This window comes from Rhinopithecus roxellana, chromosome 2, assembly GCF_007565055.1.
Source record: "Rhinopithecus roxellana isolate Shanxi Qingling chromosome 2, ASM756505v1, whole genome shotgun sequence".
Lineage (NCBI taxonomy): Eukaryota > Metazoa > Chordata > Mammalia > Primates > Cercopithecidae > Rhinopithecus > Rhinopithecus roxellana.
Window position 1 is genome coordinate 135,823,186 of NC_044550.1, and position 18,508 is coordinate 135,841,693.

The 18,508-nt window shown below is 42.4% G+C and overlaps 1 protein-coding gene and 1 pseudogene across 2 annotated transcripts in view; one reads left to right on the forward strand and one right to left on the reverse strand.

The window, feature by feature from the left end:
- ZNF721 (zinc finger protein 721) overlaps positions 1–18,508 on the forward strand; it is a 39,302-nt gene that overhangs the window by 9,183 nt on the left and 11,611 nt on the right.
- LOC104671710 lies at positions 8,789–9,275 on the reverse strand (annotated as a pseudogene). Its single transcript, XR_749314.2, has one exon. The product of XR_749314.2 is annotated as a 60S ribosomal protein L35a pseudogene (transcript).

Consider the following 18,508-nt stretch of genomic DNA (forward strand, 5'->3'; position numbering starts at 1 on the left):
TACATTAGGTTTCTCAGACTTATTCAACTTATAACTAAAAATTTGTACTCTTTGAACAACATCTCCTCATATTCCCACCCTTAGGCTCTAACAACCACCATTCTACTTTCTGCCTCTATGAGTTTACATTTTTAGATTTACCCATCTGTGTGACAAGAAGCAGTTTCTTTGTCCCTCTGTGTTTGGCTAATTTCATTTAGCATCATGTCCTCCAGGTCTATCCATGTTGTAAATGGCTAGATTTCCTTTTCTCTTATGGCTGAGTAGTATTCTACTATGTATATATATACACTCCATATTTTGGCTATTGTAAATATACAATGAATATGGGGCTGAAGATATTTCTTTTTTTTTTTTTTTTTTTTTTTTTTTTCTGAGACGGAGTCTTGCTCTGTCGCCCGGGCTGGAGTGCAGTGGCCAGATCTCAGCTCACTGCAAGCTCCGCCTCCCGGGTTTACGCCATTCTCCTGCCTCAGCCTCCGGAGTAGCTGAGACTACAGGCGCCCGCCACCTCTCCTGGCTAGTTTTTTGTATTTTTTAGTAGAGACGGGGTTTCACCGTGTTAGCCAGGATGGTCTCGATCTCCTGACCTCGTGATCCGCCCTTCTCGGCCTCCCCAAGTGCTGGGATTACAGGCTTGAGCCACCGCGCCCGCCCAGATATTTCTTCAAGGTGTTAATTTCCTTTGGTAGTATGGCCAGAAGTGGTATTTCTGGATTATATGATATGTCCATTTTTATTTACTGGTTTTTATGATGACTTTTTCAATTTATATCTCACCAACAGAATACAGCATATATGTTGTATATATGTCTTTGGGGAAAAAAATCTAACCTTTTGCCTATTTTTGAATGGGTTATCGTTATTATTGTTTTGCTTTGAATTGCAGACGTTTCTTAAACATTTTGGATATGGATATTAACTTTTTTTTTTTTTTTTTTTTGAGACAGAGTCTTCCTCTGTCACCAGGCTGGAGTGCAGTAGCACGATCTTGGCCCACTGCAATCTCCGCCTCCTGGGTTCAAGTGATTCTTCTGCCTTAGCCTCCCAAGTAGCTGGGATTACAGGCATGCACCACCACTCTTGGCTTATTTTGTATTTTTAGTAGAGATGGGATTTCTCCATGTTGGTCAGGCTGCTCTCAATCTCCTGACCTCAAGTGATCCTCCCGCCTTGTTCTCCCAAAATTAGCTTGTTATCAGATATATCACTTGCAAATATTTCTATCCCGTAGGGTTTTTAGAAATTTTGTTTTCCTTTGCTGTGAAGAAGCAGTTTACTTTGATACAATCCCACTTGTTTGTATTTTTGTTGTTGTTGCTGTGCTTTTGATGGTATATCAAAAAATTATTGCCAAGACCAGTATCAAGGTTTTTCCATATGTTTTCTTCAGGAGTTCTAATAGGTTTTTTGTCTTACATATGTTTCATTTTGAGTTAATTTTGGGGTATGGTATAAGAAAATGGTCTACCTTTGCCAGGCGTAGTGGCTCACGCCTGTAATCCCAGCACTTTGGGAGGCCGAGGTCAGGAGATTGAGACCATCCCAGCTAACACAGTGAAACCCCGTCTCTACTAAAAATACAAAAAATTAGCTGGGCGTGGTGGTGGGCGCCTGTCGTCCCAGCTACTCGGGAGGCTGAGGCAGGAGAATGGCGTGAACCTGGGAGGCAGAGCTTACAGTGAGCCGAGATCGTGCCACTCCACTCCAGCCTGGGCAATAGAGTGAGACTCCGTCTCAAAAAAAAAAAAAAAAAAATGTACTTTTATTCTTTTGCTTGTGGCTCCTCAGGTTTTCTGGCACCATGTATTGACAAGACTATAATTTCTGTATTGTATATTCATGATCCCCATCCCAAAATTCGTTGACCTTGTATGCATGGATTTGTTTCTGGGCTCTATTCTGTTCATTGGTTTTTGTATGTGTATTTATGCACATGCCATATTTTTTTGCTTACTATAACCTTTAAATAAAGTTTAAAATTAAGAGGTATGATGCCCCTAGCTTTGTTCTTTCTCACGATGGCTCAAGTTATTTAAAGTTGTTGAAGGTTAATTTTACAATTGTGTTTTCTATTACTGTGAAAAATAACACAAAAATTTTGATAGGGATCCCATTTGAATCTACAGATCACTTTCGATAATATAGTTTGACAATATTAGTGATCCTAATGAAATATGTGTTTGTGTCTGCTTCAATTTCTGTCATTATTTAGTATATACATTTATTGTTATACATTAGATTTTGTGCCTTATTGTATTTAGTGTATAAATTTTTTATTTCATTGGTTAAATTTATTTTGAATTTCTTATTTTTATAGTGTTGTAAATTGAATTTTTTTCTTGGAATTTTGTTGTTACTTTATGGAAATGAAACAAATATTTGTATGTTGTGGCAGGTGTAGTGGTTCATTTTTGTAATCCCAGCACTTTCAGAAGCCAAGGCATGTGGATCACTTGAGCACAGGAGTTTGAGATGAGCCTCGGCCTCAGAGTGAGACCCTGTCTCAAAAACACAAAAAAACCTCGCAAGTATTTACATGTTGATTATGTATCCTAATACCTTAATAAATGCATTTATTAGTTCAGTTTTTGTTACTCTACTCTAGGGTTTCATATATATGCATGATCATATTATCTACAAACAGTAAAATTTTTTCTTATTTTGCAAGCAGGAGAGCTTTGTTCTTGTTTTCCTTGGCTAATTGTTCAGATATAAACTTTCGGTAATATGTTAAGATAGAAGCTGTGGTCCTGGAGGCATGCTTGCAGATCTTGGCTTCAGCTGTGGTCCCTGAAGCAGCCCTGTGTCTGTATATTTTAAGGAGTTAACAGTGATTTACAGTTTTCTATAATCTGTTTCTTGGCAGGTAAACATCTCCTTTTGTTGGGTCCCCAGGCTGATGAGATTACCTCTGGGGTTGCAGGAAGAAGGGTTGTAGCTGGGTCACAAGGGTGATGCTGGGTCTGCTGTGGGGTCTGCCTTTGATGGTTGTGTTACCAGAGATTTGGACAGTCATAGATTCTTTCTGGGCCCTAGAAAGATTAGATTTCCTTGAGGACATTAATCTATATGGCAGGCAGTAGGATTGGGTTTTGAAATTTGTCTGCATATTATGGCCCAAATACCAGGTATATAAATGGGTTTGGCTTTTACTACCTGGGAACAGTTTTTTGTTTTTTGTTTTTTTGTGACGGAGTCTTGTTTTGTCCCCCAGGCTGGAGTGCAGTGGCGTGAACTTGACTCACTGCAACCTCTGCCTCCTGGATTCAAGCGATTGTCCTGCCTCAGCCTCCTGAGTAGCTGGGACTACAGGCGCAAACCACCATGCTTGGCTAATTTTTTTTTTCTTTTGAGATGGAGTGTCACTCTGTCACCCAGGCTGCAGTGCAGTGGTGCAGTCTCAGCTCACTGCAAGCTCCGCCTCCCGGGTTCACGCCTTTCTGTCTCAGCCTCCAGAGTAGCTGGGACTACAGGCGCCCGCCACCGCGCCGGGCTACTTTTTTGTATTTTTAGTAGAGACGGGGTTTCACTGTGGTCTCGATCTCCTGATCTCGTGATCCACCCGCCTTGACCTCCCAAAGTTCTGGGATTACAGGCGTGAGCCACCATGCCTGGTATGCCTGGCTAATTTTTAGTATTTTTAGTAGGGATGGGGTTTCACCGTGTTAGCCAGGCTGGTCTTGATCTCCTGACCTCCTGATCTGCCTGCCTCAGCCTTGCAAAGTGCTGGGATTACAGGCTTGAGCCACCGTACACAGTCCCTGGGAACAGTTTTTACAGGTCTCTGTGGGCCTCTGAATGTGTATGAGTGGCCACAGACTGTGACTACAAATGACTTGAAGTGAGTCACAGGGGTGCTTCAAGGAGCACAGTTGAGTCCATGATCTGCAGGCCTGTCTCTAGGGCCATGACTGGGTGTGTATTCCTGCAAGTCTCTTGACGGGAAGGACCACTTCTGGGCTATAGCTGAGATTGAATTTGAGAGAAGTTACAGAACTGCTTCATAATCCTCAGTAAGGCCAACGTCCATGCACCATTTTCTTGTCTGTAGCCATGTCTATGGGCTCTGGAGTTGGCCACCTGGGTGAGGGCCTGCTTTTTCCAAATAACCCTTCCTTGGTCTTTAACTCCACTGAGGTCTCGCGATCCTAACTATAGGCAAGCACCATTGCACTTATGTTTTGTAGGAATTTACTACTTAAAATATCTTATGTAAGTGGAATCATACACTGTCACTTTGTTAGTGTCTTATTAAATAATGGTGTCTAATTAGTGTCTTACTAAAATAATGGCTTTAAGATTTATCCTTATTGTATGATCTGAAAAGATATTTTCATTTAAGTCTAGAGAAGTTTTCATTGTATGTGTAAGCTACATCCTTTTTTTTTGAGATGGAATCTCGCTCTGTCACCCAGGCTGGAGTGCAGTGGCTCGATCTCGGCTCACTGCAAGCTCCACCTCCTGGGTTCACAACATTCTCCTGCCTCAGGCTCCAGCTGGGACTACAGGCACCTGCCACCACGCCTGGCTAATTTTTTTTTTTTTTTTTTTTTTTTTTGTATTTTTAGTAGAGTCAGGGTTTCACCGTGTTAACCAGGATGATCTCAATCTCCTGACCTCATGGTCCACCCGCCTCGGCCTCCCAAAGTGCTGGGATTACAGGTATGAGCTACCACGCCCAGCCAAGCCACATCCTTTTAAATTATTCATCTCTTGAAGGATGTTTGAGGTTTTTCACTTTTTGGTTTTGTAAGTAATATGGTTTGGATCTGTGGCCTCCTTATTCAAATCTCACATTAAATGGTAAGCCCTAGTGTTGGAGGTGGGCCTGGAGGGAGGTGATTGGATCATAGGGTTGGCTTCTCATGAATCGTTTCGCACCATCCCCTTTGGAACTGTCTTTGCCATAATGAGTGATTTCTCCTGAGATCTCATTTTCTTTGTTTTTTTTCTGATATTCATCACAGTTTAATCTAAAAATGAAATTTCTACAGAAACAGGAACTATTTTAACAAAGAAAAAAATCCCTCATTCAAACTTCTTTGTAGTGGTAATGGCTGCAGAAAACTACACTATCAACAAGCTTTGCTTTATTAACTCAGATGTACAAAATCTAGAAAGCAGATGAGAGTGAATTATTTCTTCAACATTTTAGTAAAACTTTTGATAATCAGAATTCAAAGCAAATACAGCACATAACAACTCAAGCATAAATCAAGACAGAGAGCCTGGGGAGTTTGATTTCTTAAATTTTCCATAAAGGTATCATTGCAACATATAAGATTTCCCCCTATATTTTAACCTTACCAGTTTCAAAGGAAAGTAAAGGGAGTGGATTACATGTAGACAGCATGTGTGCAAGTGCGCACACATGCAGGGTGGCAGGTAGAGTGTCTAATTCCTTCTTCCCACCACACAAGTCTCACTTCACAGAAATCATTAGGTAAAGGAAAACCAATGAGGAGTTCTGCAGTTTTAATAACTGAGGCTGAGGCAGGAGAATTGCTTCAACCCCGGAGGCGGAGGTTGCAGTGAGCCAAGATCGTGCCACTGCATTCCAGCCTGAGCGACAGAGTGAGCCTCCATCTCAAAAAAAAAAAAAAAAAGACAACAAAATAGATAAAAGAGAAATAACTTGTGACTACCATTTTGTTCATTGTTTTCTGAACATTTAGTAGTTTCTGTTTTTCTTTCATGCTGTCTTCCCTTGTGTAGTGTTGAGTTTTTGTTTTGTTTTGTTTTTTTGAGGTGGAGTCTCGCTCTGTCACCCGGACTGGAGTGCAGTGGCCGGATCTCAGCTCACTGGAAGCTCCGCCTCCTGGGTTTACGCCATTCTCCTGCCTCAGCCTCCCAAGTAGCTGGGACTACAGGCGTCCGCCACCTCGCCCGGCTAGTTTTTGTATTTTTAGTAGAGACGGGGTTTCACCGTGTTAGCCAGGATGGTCTCGATCTCCTGACCTTGTGATCCGCCCGTCTCGGCCTCCCAAAGTGCTGGGATTACAGGCTTGAGCCACCGCGCCCGGCCTTTGTTTTGTTTTTATTGGTATATGCTTTGGTTCCCTTTTTTGTGTGTGTATCTACTACAGTTTTTTTTTTTTTTTTTGTAATTTCCAAGAGACATAAAATATCTCATAAAAGTGTAGCTTGGCCGGGTGCGGTGGCTCACGCCTGTAATCCCAGCACTTTGGGAGGCTGCTCACGAGGTCAGGAGATCAAGACCATCCTGGCTAACACGGTGAAACCCCGTCTTTACTAAAAATACAAAAAAATTAGCTGGGCGTAGTGGCAGGCCCTTGTAGTCCCAGCTACTTGGGAGGCTGGGGCAGGAGAATGGCGTGAATCTGGGAGGCAGAGCTTGCAGTAAGCTGAGATCATGCCACTGCACTCCAGCCTGGGTTACAGAGCGAGACTCCATCTCCAAAAAAAAAAAAAAAAAAAAATTAAGTTAAAAAAAAAATTTAAAAAGCCTAGCTTAACATTCTAACTTCTTTTTTATCCACATAGGGTCTTGCTTTGTTTCCCAGGCTGTAGTGCACTGGTGCATTCACAGCTCAGTTCAGCCTCAAACTCTCCAGTATCAAACAATTTTCCCATCTCAGCCTCCCGAGTAGCTGGGATTACAAGTACATGCCACCAGGTCCAGCTAATTTTTTTGGTGTTTTTTTGTAGAGACAGGGTTTTGCCATGTTACTCAGGCTGGTCTTGAATTCCTGGGCTGAAGAAATCCACCTGCCTTGGCCTATGACTATTGGGCTATTTTTGGTTCCATATGATATATGAAGTAGTTTTCTCCAATTCTGTGAAGAGTCAATGGTAGTTTGATGGGAATAGCACTGAATCTATAAATTACTTTGGGCATTATGGCCATTTCACGATAACTGATTCTTCCTATCCATGAGCATGGTTATGTTTTTCCATTTGTTTGTGTCCTGTCTTATTTCCTTGAGCAGTGGTTTGTAGTTCTCCTTGAAGACGTCTCTTACATCCCTTCTAAGTTGTATTCCTAGGTATTTTATTCTTTTTGTAGCAGCTGTGAATGGGAGTTCACTCATGATTTGGCTCTCTGTCTATTGTCTATTATTGGTATATAGGAATGCTGTGACTTTTACAAATTGATTTTGTATCCTAAGACTTTGCTGAAGTTGCATGTCAGATTAAGGAGATTTTGGGGTGAGACGACTGGGTTTTCTAAATATACAATCATGTCGTCTGCAAACAGAGACAACTTGACTTCCTCTCTTCCTATTTGAATACCCTTTATTTCTTTCTCTTGCCTGATTGTCCTGGCCAGAATTTCCAATACTATTTTGAATAGGAGTGGTAAGGGAGGGCATCCTTGTCTTATCCTGGTTTTCAAAGGGAATGCTTCCAGCTTTTGCCTATTCAGTATATTGGCTGTGTTTGTCATAAATAGCTTATTATTTTGGGATATATTCCATCAATATCTAGTTGATTGAGAGTTTTTAGCTTGAAGGGGTGGTGAATTTTATCGAAGGCCTTTTCTGCATCTATTGCAGTAATCATGTGGTTTTTGTCATTGGTTCTGTTTATGTGATGGATTACGTTTACTAATTGGCATATGTTGAAGCAGTGTTTCATCCTAGGGATGAAGCCAAGTTGATCATGGCGGATAAGCTTTTTGATGTGCTTCTGGATTCATTCGGTTTGCCAATATTTTATTGAGGATTTTCACATCGATGTTCATCAGGGATAATGGCCTGAATTTTTTTCTTTTGTTGTTTCTCTGCCAGGCTTTGTTATCAGGATGATGCTGGCTTCATAAAATGAGTTAGGGAGGAGTCCCTCCTTTTCTATTGTCTGGAATAGTTTCAGAAGGAATGGTACCAACTCCCCCTTTTACTGCTGGTAGAGTTTGGCTGTGAATTCGTCTGGTCCTGGCTTTTTTTGGTTGGTAGGCTATTACTGCCTCAATTTCAGAACTTGTTACTGGTCTATTCAGGGATTTGACTTCTTCCTGATTAAGTCTTGGGAGGGTGTGTGTGTCCAGGAATGCATCCATTTCTTCTAGATTTTCTAGTTTATTTGCGTAGAGGTATTTATAGTATTCTCTGATGGTAGTTTGTTTCTGTGGGATCAGTGTTGATACCTCCCTTATCATTCTTTATTGTGTCTATTTGATTCTTCTCTCTTTTCTTCTTTATTAGTGTTTCTAGGGGTCTATTTTGTTGATCTTTTAAAAAAAAAACTAGCTCCTGGATTCACTGAATTTTTTTTTTTTTAATTTTCTCCAGTTCTGCTCTGATCATAGTTATTTCTTGTCTTCTGGTAGCTTTTGAATTGGTTTGCTTTTGCTAGGGTGTCGATTTTTTTTTTTTTTTTTTTTTTTTTTTTTGAGACGGAGTCTTGCTCTGTCGCCTGGGCTGGAGTGCAGTGGCCGGATCTCAGCTCGCTGCAAGCTCCGCCTCCCGGGTTCATGCCATTCTCCTGCCTCAGCCTCCCGGGTAGCTGGGACTACAGGCGCCAGCCACCTCGCCCGGCTAACTTTTTGTATTTTTTTTTTTAGTAGAGACGGGGTTTCACCGTGTTAGCCAGGATGGTCTCGAACTCCTGACCTCGTGATCCGCCCATCTCGGCCTCCCAAAGTGCTGGGATTACAGGCTTGAGCCACCGCGCCCAGCCCCAAGGGTGTCGATTTTAGGTCTTTCCTGCCTTCTCTTGTGGGCATTTAGTGGTATAAATTTCCCTCTAAAGGCTGCTTTGGCTGTGTCCCAGAGATTCTAGTAGGTTGTGTCTTTGTTCTCATTGGTTTCAAAGAACTTATTTCTTTTTTTTTTTTTTTTAAGGTAATAAATTCTTTAATCCACTTAACAAAAATACAAGAACACAAATCCACGTTTATTTATTGATTTTTCATTAGTTTAAATCCTTGAGGGGTACAGCATCACTCGGATTCTGTGTCCAATGGCCTTCGCAGGAAGATTGCTTCGGAATTTGGCACGAACCATGCCACTGTTTCCATGGCCCCGAGTTACCTTTCCCCAGATGACTCTGGTTTTATTTGGTTTGCCGCCTGGAGTCACTGTGTTATTCTTTGCTTTGTATACATAAGCGCATCTCTTGCCCAAATAGAATTCTGTTTCATCTCGGGCATAAACACCTTCAATTTTAAGAAGAGCTGTGTGCCCCCTTTGGTTCCGGAGACCCCACTTATAGCTGGCAAAAATGGCCTTGGACCACAGCCTTCCAGACATAGTTCCTTTTAGAAGTCCCGTTCCCAGCAGGCCTCCACAGGAGCCAAGATGGCGGGAAGAGAAAGAACTTATTTATTTCTACCTTAATTTTGTTATTTATCCAGTAGTCATTCAGGAGCAGGTTCAGTTTCCATGTAGTTGTGTGGTTTTGAGTTTCTTAATCCTGAGTCCTAATTTGATTGCACTGTTTTCTGAGAGACTGTTATAATTTTCGTTCTTTTTTTTTTTTTTTTTTTTCTTTTTGAGACGGAGTCTCGCTCTGTCGCCCAGGCTGGAGTGCAGTGGCCGGATCTCAGCTCACTGCAAGCTCGGCCTCCCGAGTTTACGCCATTCTCCTGCCTCAGCCTCCCCGAGTAGCTGGGACTACAGGCGCCCACCACCTCGCCCGGCTAGTTTTTGTATTTTTTAGTAGAGACGGGGTTTCACTGGGTTAGCCAGGATAGTCTCGATCTCCTGACCTCGTGATCCGCCCGTCTCGGCCTCCCAAAGTGCTGGGATTACAGGCTTGAGCCACCGCACCCGGCATAATTTTCGTTCTTTCGCATTTGCTGAAGTGTGTTTTACTTCAATTATGTGGTCAACTTTAGAATAAGTGCGATGTGGTGCTGAGAATAATGTATATTCTGTTGATTTGGGGTGGAGAGTTCTGTTGATGTCTGTTAGGTCTGCTTGGTCCAGAGGTGAGTTGAAGTCCTGAATATCCTTGTTAATTTTCTGTCTCCTTGATCTAATATTGACAGTGGGGTGTTAAAGTCTCCCATTATTATTGTGTGAGAGTCATCTCTCTTTGTAGGTCTCTAAGAACTTGCTTTATGAATCTGGGTACTCCTGTATTGGGTGCATATATATTTAGGATAGTTATCTCTTCTTGTTGCATTGATCCCTTTAACATTATGTAATGCCCTTCTTCTTGTTTTTTTTTTTTTTTTTTTTTTGAGACAGAGTCTCGCTGTGTCGCCCAAGCTGAAGTGTAGAGGCATGATCTCGGCTCACTGGAAGCTCCGCCTCCCGGGTTCACACCATTCTCCTGCCTCAGCCTTCTGAGTAGCTGGGACTGCAGGCGCCCGCCACCACGCCCGGCTAATTTTTTCTATTTTTAGTAGAGATGGGGTTTCACTGTGTTAGCCACGATGGTCTTGATCTCCTGACCTCGTGATCCATCCGCCTCTGCCTCTCAAAGTGCTGGGAATTACAAGCATGAGCCACCGCGCCTGACCCCTTCTGTTTTTGATCTTTGTTCATTTAAAGTCTGTTTTATCAGAGACTAGGATTGCAACCCCTGCTTTTTTTTGCTTTCCATTTGCTTGGTAATACTCCTTCATCCCTTTATTTTGAGCCTATGTTTGTCTTTGCACATGAGATGGATCTCCTCAGTATGGCACACTGATGGGTCTTGACTTTTTATCTAACTTTCCAGTCTGTGTCTTTTAATTGGGGCATTTAGCCCATTTACATTTAAGATTAATATTGTTATGTGTAAATTTGATCCTGTCATTACGATGCTAGCTGGTTATTTTGCCCATTAGCTGGTGCAGTTTCTTCATAGTGTCGATGGTCTTTACAGGTTGGTATGTTTTTGCAGTGGGTGGTACCGGTTTTTCTTTTTCACGTGTCCTTCCTTCAAGAGCTCTTCTAAGTCAGACCTGGTGGTAACAAAATCTCTCAGCATTTGCTTGTTTGTATTATTTTTCCTTTGCTTATGAAGCTTATTTTGGCTGGATGTGAAATTCCGGGTTGAAAATTATTTTCTTTAAGCATGTTGAATATTGGCCCCCACTTTCTTCTGGCTTGTGGGGTTTCTGCAGAGAGATCTGCTGTTAGTCTGATGGGCATAACCTGACTTTTCTCTCTGGTTGCCCTAAACATTTTCTGTTAGCTATTTTTTAGATTTTTTTTTTTTCTTGAGACAGAGTCTTGCTTTGTCACCCGAGGCTGGAGTACAGTGGCACAATCTCAGCTCACTGCAGCCTCTGCCCCCTGGGTTCCAGCGATTCTCCTGCCTCAGCCTCCTGGGTGGCTGGGATTACAGGCACATGCCACCATACCCTGCTAATTTTTTGTTGTTGTTGTTGTTGTTTTTTGAGACGGAGTCTCGCTCTGTCACTCAGGCTGGAGTGCAGTGGCCGGATCTCAGCTCACTACAAGCTCCGCCTCCTGCGTTTACGCCATTCTCCTGCCTCAGCCTCCCGAGTAGCTGGGACTACAGGCGTCCGCCACCTCACCCAGCTAGTTTTTTGTATTTTTTTTAGTAGAGATGGGGTTTCACCGTGTTAGCCAGGATGGTCTCGATCTCCTGACCTCGTGATCGCCTGTCTCGGCCTCCCAAAGTGCTGGGATTACAGGCTTGAGCCACCGCACCCAGCCCGCCCTGCTAATTTTTGTATTTTTAGTAGAGATGGGGTTTTGCCATGTTGGCCAGGCTGGTCTCGAACTCCTGACCTTGGGTGATATACCTGCTTGGCTTCCCAAAGTGTTGGGATTACAGGCGTGAGCCACCACACCTGGCCTGGATCTGTGTTTTATTGTTAGTGGTTCCTGGAGCATTTTTAGTTTCCTTTAGTGCTGTTATGTTTGCCTGATCCTTCAAAATTTGTGAAGCCTTGTTTTGACGTCATTGCATCTGAAGGAGTAAATACACCATTCTGTCTTTATAGACTAGTTTTGGGAGGTAAATATCTTCTCCTATTGGATTTCTGGACTGATGAGATTTCCACTGAGATTGCAATAAAGTGTTTCGGATTCAGGTCACACAACTACTACTGGGTCTGCAGTGAAATTCATGCTTGACAGACCTGTTATCTGGGCATCAGACAGTTGTGGATTCTGTGTATTTTCTGAGAAGACTGAACTTTCTTCAAGATGTTGACCAGTATGACTGGCACTGAGGAAGAGAACCCTCCAGTTATATCTGCAGATTAAGGTGCTGATACAATCAATGTGAGCAGGTGTGGCTCCTCCTGTGTCACCCTTGAGAGGCGTTTGGAAATGTCTAACCTAGTCATTGGACAGGTTCCTAGATGAGCAGTACTGACCCTTGATCACAGCTGAGAGGGTGTGGAACGATTCACAAGGCTGCTTCAGGATACACAGCTGAGAACAAAGTCTTCAGGTCTGTTTTGGGGTTCATGGCATTTCTCCCTCCAGATTTCTGGGTGGGCAGGACGTCTTTCAGACTCTAAGTGACAAGAGACCAGAGCGTGGTTATATGACTGCTTCACCATTCACAGTGGGAATGAAGTCAGCCAACATGCCTACAGGGGCACATATAGGTGTGCTTTTTGGCAGGTCCCAGGTTAGGAAAAACTTTTGGACTTTGGTTGCATGGACTTGGAGCCAGGTTATAGTGCCATGTCAAGACCCACTGTCAAATAAATACTGGCAAGCCTACATCCAGGGGCAGAGATAGATGTTTCTCTCTGTGGGTGTCTGGGCAGGATTTCTTCCACACCATGACTGACACATGCAAAGGGTGGATTTGGGGCTAATTCGGAGATCACAGATAGAACCAACTTCTAAAGTCCTTTCACCTGAGGCATAGGTGTCTTGGTTTAGGTGTCTTTGCAGATGGTTCTAGTGGCAGAAACAAAACCAAATGGTCTACAGCTAAGTCTACAATGAAAATTGGACATATTTTATTTTGTAGCTGTGACCGTGATGGGCAAGCATGCCACTCAAACAAGGGCATGTCTTTTCAATACAGCCCTCCTCAGTCTTGGGTTCACAACCCTTGACATGGATTCCAAAGCTCCCATAAAGTTCCCTTTTTCAGGACATAAGTGCTGCATTTTTGTAACTGTAGAAGTTGTGGGTAGAGAACCTCCTGCCATCTTACTGTGTTTTCAGTTTCTGATATATTCTATGTCAAATTTATCAGATTTCAAATTCACATTTCTGAAATAAAATGCTCACATTTACACATTGTGTGTAATAAATGTATTGAAAATGCTTATTCTTATTAGAGCATTTTTAAATTGAGATGCATCCTTTTTTTCTTGAGACAGAGTCTCACTCTGTCGCCCAGGCTGGAGTGCAGGTGGCGCTATCTTGGCTCACTGCAAGCTCTGCCTCCCGGGTCCACACCATTCTCCTGCCTCAGCCTCCCAAGTAGCTAGGACTACAGGCGCCCACCACCATGCCCGACTTGCGTTTTGTATTTTTAGTAGAACGGGGTTTCACCGTGTTAGCCAGGATGGTCTCAATCTCCTGACCTTGTGATCTGCCCACCTCGGCCTCCCAAAGTGCTGGGATTACAGGCGTGAGCCACTGTGCCTGGCCAAGATCCATTTTTTTTTTTTAAACTGCTGTACATTGCATGTAAGGATTCAAAATGCCAGATCTTCATAAGTACACAGTCACAGCTGAAAACTGTAGTTATTTAAAGGATTGTTTTTATGGTACATCTATATTATATTCAGTCTTTTATAGGTCAGAATTTTTTATTTTTATTTTCAACTCTGTTTTACTGGGGAGTGTTTTTTCATGTAGGTTCTCCTTATTTATTTATGATGGAGTCTGGCTCTGTTGCTGGGCTGGAGTGCAGTGGCACAATCTTGGCTCACTGCAACCTTCGCCTCCCAGGTTCAAGCGATTCTTCTGCCTCAGGCTCCCGAGTAGCTGGGACTACAGGCGCCCACCACCATGCCTGGCTAATTTTTGTATTTTTAGTAGAGAACTTTGTCTACATGTAAGCTTAATATTTTAATTGCTGCCGAAGCAGGATTGTACCAGTGGCAGGGGAGAATACTGTAGTAGAGTATCACCACCAGGGAGTCCAGCACATTTGTATGGTGAATGGAATTAATGGCCACCCCCAAGTGTATCTCTCTGTCCATTGTAGGGGCAGGTATCACGACCTGTAGGATCCACATATCCAGAGGGTCCCCCAGGGGACTGCAATATAGTTACTGTAATCATAGTGTACTAATGTGTAAGTAGGAAAGAGATTGTGTTTCATTAGGGACAATATTGTTGATTTGGAGTATATGTTGACAAGTGTCTGGTGGGAGAAACCCAGAGTAACATTAGAGGAGCCATTTACAGCCTCCAGACAAAGTGGGGGAGTGGGACGCTATACAGAATCTGGCCATCAGCACAGCGGGTTCCCAGTATATACTGTTCCAGGCATGTTGGTCAGGATACCAAGGCGTTTGATGCAAGGTGAAGGTGGAGTTCACTTTTCACCTGACTTGGGCATAAATCCATTGCTTGGTTTGGTCAGAGGAAGTCCAGGTTGGATTGCAGTTGTTGTTGTTGTGGCCCCATTGGCAGTGACAGAGCCATTCAGAAATGTTGGCAGGGACGATTCTCCAAGGTAGCTCATTGCTGGCGGCCTCTGGCAACTCTACTCGTAGCCAACATTGATTGTGGTTGGCTTCTTCTACAGTGGTGGCTGCCCAGTTGATGAACTTATTCTTGGCCTCAGGCACAAAGACACAGGTGCTGACTGTTAGTAGATAGGTTATTACATTATAATGCCTCTCACTGCAAGGCTTGAACATGTTGTAATCCATTCATTCACATTCAAGTTTTCAGTTGTAGTGGAAATTTTGGCTTGTTGATCTGCCTGCTGATTAAATAGTCTGTCAAGAGAAAACAGAGACACGTGAGCATCAACATGGAAAACAGTGATAATGGTAGTGTGCACCAGGATTCAGGTATCTTCCCAGTATTTTTTTCCCCAAACCTCTTTATTCACAATTAACCATTTATTTTGTTGCCATTGGTGCAACCAGGTAGTAAGACCATTTGCTCCTGACCAAGAGTTGCTAAACAAGTGACAAATCCCTCTGGCTTCCTCCTAAATAACTCAGAGGACCGCTACTGGTTCAACCAGCTAGCTGCTTCCACCTTTTCCTTCATCAGAAATGCTTATGTTTTCTAACAGGATTGTAAGCCACAGCCTTCTAGCATCAAGTGCCACCAGTGTATTTTGTGGGACCATTAATAAACCAGGCATGTTTCTGGTCATCTGGGCTTAGTTTTTTAAAGGATTTGCCCCATTGGATGGGGGAGGTTTTCTTCCTTATCTGAAGGGCTTTCTTGGTGGTTTTCTGAGCTGGCAAGTTTTGTACATCCTTATGCAAAAGCAGCATCCCCCTTTGTCCTGGCTTAGTCCTATCTTGTGTATACCATTTCCATTTTATAATGCTGCTTTCCTGAGTGTGCCCTATCAGGTGAGTTTTGGGGAAATTCATGACCCAAGTCATAATAGGAATTTCAGGCCTCATAAAGACCTCATGGTTGAAGCAAAGGTCCTCTGTTTCCAGCAAAGCCCAATAAAAGGCTAACAATTGCTTCTTGGCAGGGTAAAGCTTTGCCAGCCTATGGCAGTTTCTGGGTCCAAAACCCCCAAGGTACCCTCTTCCCACCTTGTTTCTGCCTAAGGCTCTGATTAGCATGTTGATCTAGGACAGCTACTTGCAGTTCTCCTGGCCTATTTCGTATGGGCCGTAGGTCCAGGGTCAGCTGCAACGCTTGTTTAGCTTGTTCAAAAGCCATGCTCTCTCTTTCTGTCCCCAGGGAAAGACATAGCATTTTCTAGTGACTGCATTGCAGAGGTTGTAATATATTACCCATGTGGGGCATATGATGTCTCCACAATCCCAACAAACCAATAAATTTCTGGGCCTTCTTTTTAGTGGCAGGGGTTGCAAATTCTAGTATTTTAGCCTATGGACTATTAACCATGTATTTCATAGGATGCCAAGGAATTTTACAGTTTGTGCAGGTTCTTGAATTTTCTTAGGGTTGATTTCCCATCTTTGAGATAGGAGCTGGGTTTTTACCTGCTCCAAGCCCCGGCTGACTAGTTTTTCAGTTTTACCCTGACCGGGCCATTTGGACAGCTGCTTTTTTCAGAAATAGGCTGATAGCTTTGAGCCTGATCAGTCAAGACATAGGCCTGGCCAGGGCCAGTCAGGAAGTCAGATTAGCATTTTTTTTTCCAGCTTACATTTCTCGTGTAGCAACCAGTCCCTATCTTGACACGTTAACTTATAAGCAGTAAGCAAGCACCATCCACGTGGGGAAATTCCCTCAGCATTGCCTTTATCAACTGGGATTCCCTGCAGCACCTCACGCACAGCCAACAGTTCAAAATGCAGTAATTTAGATTCCCTGTTTTCAAAAAGACCAGTTCCCTTGGACCACTCAATGGCCAAAGGAGAGAACTGCGGGAGTTCCCATCCCAGGATATGGGAAGCCCCCAAGCTCCCAGCCCATTCCTTGTGGCTGAAAAATGGCACGTTTTCGCTTTCGAATCCTGTTCCTAACACCCAAAATGATCTGTGCAGGAAGTGTGTTAGAGGGAGAAAACATACAATACCTTTAAGGGTAAACAACCTTTATCTCACGTAAATGGCAGTGCAGATATAATAAGCAAATGATGTAATAACCAAGTTGCAATGGGAAGGGGAGAAGGGAAAAGAGATATATATATATTTACATTCACCAGACTATGGAGGATTCACCACCAGACTGGGAAGCAACAGCCCGGGCTCCAGAGTCGGCCACCCATCCTTGCACAGACAAGGAGGGGTCTCATGAAGGTTCGTCATGCTATGGGACCCTAGCTGTTTTTGTAATGGGTTGTTTCGCATGAGGTCCTGTCACTAGGGCCTTTCGTGAACTGGGCTTCAGGAACACAAAAAGGTCAACTTGTTTTTGTGATTGTCTATCAATAACTAATGTATAGGAATAGATTGAAATAGAGATTTCTTCATAATAGTGCTGGCTGAAGACCTCAAGGGACTCACACAACCTGTTCTGGGACTTGGTGACCACTGTTTGTGTCCATGTTCAATTGAGTTCAAATTTAATATTTAATTTTTCCTCCACAAATACGTGTCAGAATATCTTTGTTTTAAAATAAAATATTGTATGTATATGTCACATTTTAAAAATCTGATATTGATCTCTAAAGGGACATTTGTGTTTCCAGGAATTGTCTTTTGTAAATAACAATGAATGAACATGCACGTGTAAACATGTATTTAAAGCCCTGCCTTGAATATTTTTGGGATTATGTTATGTTATTTTTTTGAGACAGAGTATCCCTCTGTTGCCCAGGCTGGAGTGCAGTGGTGCAATCTCGGCTCACTGCAAGCTCTGCCTCCCAGGTTCACGCCATTCTCCTTCCTCAGCCTCCCGAATAGCTGGGACTACAGGCACCTGCCACCCTGCCCGGCTAATTTTGTTGTATTTTTAGTAAAGAGGGGATTTCACTGTGTTAGCCAGGATGGTCTCGATCTCCTGAACTTGTGATCTGCCCGCCTTGGCCTCCCAGAGTGCTGGGATTATAGGCATAAGACACCGCGCCCAGCTTTTTTGGGATATTTTAAATACATGTGTAAACCTTTGATGTTATATTGAAAAACTGATTGCCAAGACTAGTTGCATAAAGCCTTCATCATATATGTTTATATTAGATTTCACATATGTGTAAGATCATGTGGTATTTGTCTCAGTGTATCTGTTTTATTTCACTTAACGTAATGGCCTCCAGATTCATCTGTGTTGTGGCAAATACCAAAATTGAATTCTCTTTTGTAGATGAATAGTATTTTATTGTGTATATATACTACATTTTCTTTATTCATTCAAGTTTTGGACACTTGGATTGATTCCATATATCTTGGCCATTGTAAATAGTGCTGTAATAAACATGGGAGTGTAGATTTCTCTTTGACATACTGGTTTTGTTTTCTTTAGCTACAATGAAAATAGAACTTACATATGTTCCAGCAATCCCATTTAATTAAAAAATTAAAAATAGAATGTGATCCAGCAATTTGAGTGTGTGTGTGTATCTGGTCGTCCACAGTTTATTGTGTAGGCGAGGAGTCAAAGAAACAGTGTTAAAATACCATTTGTTGATGGTTTAAATATATGTTATCCTGTGATACTTATTTTTTTCTATAGTGGCTCTACTAACTTATAATTTTTCCAACTGTATGTGTTTCCTTTTCTATTCATTCTCACCAATTTTTTTTTTTTGTCTTTCTAATTACAGTCATTCTAATTGGAGTGAAGTGGTATCTTGTTTTGATTTGCATTTCTCTGACAATTAGTGATGTTGAGCACCTTTGCATGTACTTTTTGGCTATTTGTATTTCTTTTGAAAAATGTCTCTTAAAGTCTCTTGCCTGTGTTCAGATTGTGTTATTTTTGTTAAGTTTGTTATATATTCTGTAAACTTATCTTTTGTCATATGTCTATTTCGCAAATATTTTCTTTCATTGTAGGTTATCTCTTCACTCGTTGTCTTTGCTGTGCAAAGCATTTTTACTTTGTTG